This window comes from Schistosoma mansoni (assembly GCF_000237925.1).
Source record: "Schistosoma mansoni, WGS project CABG00000000 data, supercontig 0013, strain Puerto Rico, whole genome shotgun sequence".
In the NCBI taxonomy this organism is placed as follows: Eukaryota; Metazoa; Platyhelminthes; class Trematoda; order Strigeidida; family Schistosomatidae; genus Schistosoma; species Schistosoma mansoni.
The window spans coordinates 632,737-637,653 of NW_017386025.1; positions in this window are offsets into that span (position 1 = coordinate 632,737).

Sequence of the window (4,917 nt, forward strand, 5' to 3'; positions counted from 1 at the left end):
TCTCACCCAGGTGCTCGTGCAACAGTCAAGCTTATAGCCGAACGGTTTTGCTGGCCTGGCATGGATAAAGATGTGAGGGAGTAGGCACGCTCCTGTGTAAGCTGCCAGAAATCTAAGGTAATCAGACACAACAGATGTCCCTTGGGCTCTTTTAAAACCCCTGACGCTCGTTTCGACCACGTTCATCTAGATTTGGTAGGACCCTTACCCGATTCCAACGGATACTCACATCTCTTAACATGCGTAGACCGTTTTACTCGATGGCCAGAAGCAGTACCTATTAAGGACATTACTGCTGAAACAGTGGCTCGCGCTTTCGTCGAACGATGGGTAGCTAATTTCGGTTGCCCTTCAACCATCACTACAGACCGCGGACGCCAGTTCGAATCTGGACTTTTCCGTTGTCTGACCTCACTATTAGGAATCACACGTTTCCGAACGACCGCCTACCACCCACAAGCAAACGGGTTGGTAGAATGTTTTCATCAACAACTTAAGGCTTCACTATCAGCTACAAACGTTGCACAGTGGACAGACGCTCTTCCACTCGTCTTGCTAGGTATCCGCAATGCAGTGGAAGCTGACATTGGATACACTGCATCTGAACTCGTTTACGGAACGACACTCCGACTCCCAGGAGAATTCGTAGATCCTTCAGCTTCTTCATTGAACATGGATCTAAACTCTTACACGAGTAGGCTTACAAACGCTATGCGTTCAGTTAAACCTGCTCACACTCGACCTCAATCAACTGACGTTTTCGTTCAACCTGAATTACGACATAGTACACACGTCTTCGTTCGTCGAGACTCACATCGACAACCTCTCGAATCAACATACGAAGGATCCTTCAAAGTTCTTCAACGTGAACCTAAGTACTATGTAGTCGATAAGAACGGCACGAACGATAGCATCAGTATCAATCGACTCAAAGCAGCGTACTTAGAAGGAAACCCTAGCTACGTCGAATTTCCTTCAGCACAATCGAGCGATACGGCTCCTACACTTGTGGTACCTCGTACGACAGCCGACGCACACCCTGACATTTCGTCAACGTCGATAGATAAACCTAAAACAACGCGTTCTGGAAGACGAGTAAGATTTCCAGAACATCATAACGACTATTGCACGTAGGACACAGACTTAATCTCGAATTCCCTTTTCATTATTTGTTATAAAAAATAATTTTTTTTAATATGCTCATTTTTTTTATTTATTTCAAAAAAAAATAACCACAAAACATTTTTATTTGTTTGAGCGTATTTATATTCTTATATATATAAAAAAAACCCAAAAAAATTTTTTTCCGATAGCTTTTACGTTGTCGCAAGTGTATTAGTTTATTTATTTTTTTTCTTTCCTGCTCATCTTGTGTCCTTACGCAAGCATGAGTGTATTTTCGACATGCACTCACACGTTCTATTTTTTTCTCTTTTCCAGGACGGCTGGAAAAGAACGATGAAGTTTTCGCAAGGAACTGAAATTTTTCATTGTACTTTATTTCTTTATTGCTGTGTTGTACATTTTGGTCCCTTAGTGTAAGGAAAGACGACCAGACGCTGCTAAACGAAGCAAGCTATCAGAAGAGTGTTTACCAACGACAAACTCGCTGGGTTTAAACTTCTGGCTGGTCACGTCTTAGGGGCATCACTACCTCACTAGGGAGGGGAGTGATCTGTAGTTGTAAATAATTCCCCAAAATCAATAACTCATTAAGTGTTCGACATTGGATGCTGACCATTGTTTAAGTGGACTTATTTAACTGAAGGCTTTCGGTCATGCATTCGTACCAGATCACGTTTCAACTCGGCGTGGGACACTGCTCCTACGTTCACTAGTCAGCTTAGAATAAACGTTCCTCGATATATTGATAACGTATCAAATATATCTTTCCTACCTCTTCTCGTCTGACTTCTGATTTCCATTGGGCGGAAAGAGTTTCGCAAATAGAAGGTGCTGCTGGTTGCTAATTGCCAAATTACAATACCGGTCGAATCCTCACTGTCCAAGTTCTAAGACTACTTTGATGACTACATAACACAAACGTTGCTGTCACAGAAATATATTAGTAAGAGTAGGTACAAAAAAAGAATATTACCACCACCGTATGGGCCAGTCCATAGAGTGCAATTAACTGACGTAGGTTAGTTATCCTCGACACTGGTGAGTATCAGTGAGCTGCTGGATATCTAGTGATCCGACGGTCAGATGATTAAGCTTGGGTCCAGAGACATTTCAGCGGCCCTACAGGCGCATAGAATAATCTGAGAACGGCAGCAAAAGTCAAAAGAAAAAGTATATCGAACGAAAAACTCATGGCCAGAATTAAGAACTTCATATGAGCTACGACGTTTCTAAATGCCGAAACAACGAACATTTCTATGGCACTAAAAAACCAAGGAGATTGAGGATACGACTAGTATTCTAGTTTGACAACTAGCGACCAGTAGCACCTTCTATTTGCGAAACTCTTTCCGCCCAATGGAAATCAGAAGTCAGACGAGAAGAGGTAGGAAAGATATATTTGATACGTTATCAATATATCGAGGAACGTTTATTCTAAGCTGACTAGTGAACGTAGGAGCAGTGTCCCACGCCGAGTTGAAACGTGATCTGGTACGAATGCATGACCGAAAGCCTTCAGTTAAATAAGTCCACTTAAACAATGGTCAGCATCCAATGTCGAACACTTAATGAGTTATTGATTTTGGGGAATTATTTACAGCTACAAGATAAAACAAAGAAATACACCGTTCACCTTCGCTTAAAAACAAAACGGAAAAGATAACTCTTGATTAATTCCGATTATTTCGAAGGTATAAAACTGAAATTACGAACCAGAGTTGTGCAATGAGGGCATAGATTTAAGGGAAAAAGTGTTCACTAATTTCGTGAAGTGAGGTTTTAAGTTTGAGCAAAAGTGTCGATTTGAACGGGAAGTTTAGTCCTAACGTGATTTACATTTCTCAAACTTTTGCTGTGTTCTTACGCAACAAAAGTATCATATCCAATCCAAAGAATCTATTCTGAGCTATACGTTCGGTAGATTACTTCTTTTTTATGTTTCACTCAAATTAATAGTTAACTGTGGTTTTGCCTCAGCTCACTATCGGTTTTTTTTATAGTTTTCACGTAAAGGCTAGCTTTAGCTTATCGTTAACTGTTTTTATACATTTTTGATAGTTTTTGTTTACTGTGTGTTTTTTTATCGGTCCTAAATTTACTGCTTATATTTTTAAGACAGTCTAGATCACTAGCCATGAAAAATTCATGCAAGAGACCTGGTTGCCGTTTTGCCGTTACATCTGGCATGCAATGTGACAACTGTAAAGGTTGGTTCCATGAAGCATGTACAGATCTAACAGCAGCAGCCTATAGCAGACTCAGCAAGTCTGATCGTAGGTGGGTATGTGTTACCTGCAACACTGATACGGTAGTTATGTTGTGTACCATCATTACTTTACTGACAGGTCTGAGAGATAAGTTGTCTAAGAATTCGGTAAATGATATCATCATGACGGGTAACAAAGCTGGAACGCATAGGGCAATTAAGAAAAAGGATACTGACAGGTCGGATATCGACGGTGCTGTTAACAGCACGAGTGATGATGTGTTGAAACTCAGCACCATCCTAACATCGACTGTCATCGACTCCCTCAGTAAACTTGGGTCCCCCGGGGAACGGTCCTTGAATGAGACAGTGGTTCCTAAAAATCCTGTAGGTGGATGGACTCACGTTAACAGGAGTAATAAAGCCCAAGCGTCCCCTCCGAAACTGAACGTCCCAAGTATCGTGCGTAAATCAATTGATGCTTTGGCCGCACAGTCTACACCCAAGACTGTCCGCCCGGTCATCACTGAGCCCAGGAATCGAAAACGCGCCTCGACATCCAAACAACAAGATACCAAACCTAGACGCCTTGGAAAACCTGGGAAATCAATTGCGGTTCGTGACGACTCTGTCATAATCATGAACCTTATTGACAACCCCGACCTTCCTCTCAGTTTGCAGGACAAAAACGACAGGATGCTCTGGGGAGAATTAATCAAGAGGCTGGAACTCCCTAGAATAGAGCCTTTGACCGTCACACGGCTCACTCGGGGGAAGGACTCTAACCACCTAAACCACCCGAGGCTGCTTCGTGTTACACTTAAGAATGCCTCCGACGTAGAGGACGTCCTGCTAGCCAGTCACTTACTGAGGTCCGATGGGAACGTAAGAATACTGCCCGACATACCGTATTCTGAACGAAATCTCATCCGGAACATCCCTAAGGAATCTCGTGAGGCGTTCTTCCGTGGACGAAATATCATTGTGCAAGGTGTGCCGGAAAATACGGACCCAGCTCAAGCAAACTCTGATATTCGGGAATGGAAATTCATCAAGCATTCCTTAAAACTCAAGAACATATTGACCCAACAGGTAATGAAACTGGCCAAGAGAGACGGAGACTCTAGACCCCGGCTGCTGAAGATAACCTTCCCCTCCTCCCACATGGCGGCTGCAACTCTGGAAGCATTTCGTGCCAATAGACGTCGGTTGCCAACTGGCATCCATATGCATCCGGATAGGCCCCACGACAGCAGGATCAAGCACAAACGAAAGCTGGAGCTGACAATTCCACTCGTGGACTGTCTTGATCATAAAAAAAACGTGTAAAGGACAGGGACTACCAACTCGGTAAACATCGTATAGGTAGGCTACCTGTCCACTCACACACGGCTCATATAGACAAACAAGAAGAGGCTCACGCGTTCCAAATTGAAAGCATAAACTGCCTATACACGAACGCCGCGAGCTTGCCAAACAAAATGGATGAACTACGTGAACTTAGCAACGCTAATGATGCCCATCTGATAGGAATATCCGAAACTTGGATAACGTCTCAGTTTACGGACCAGGAGTTAGCAATAACT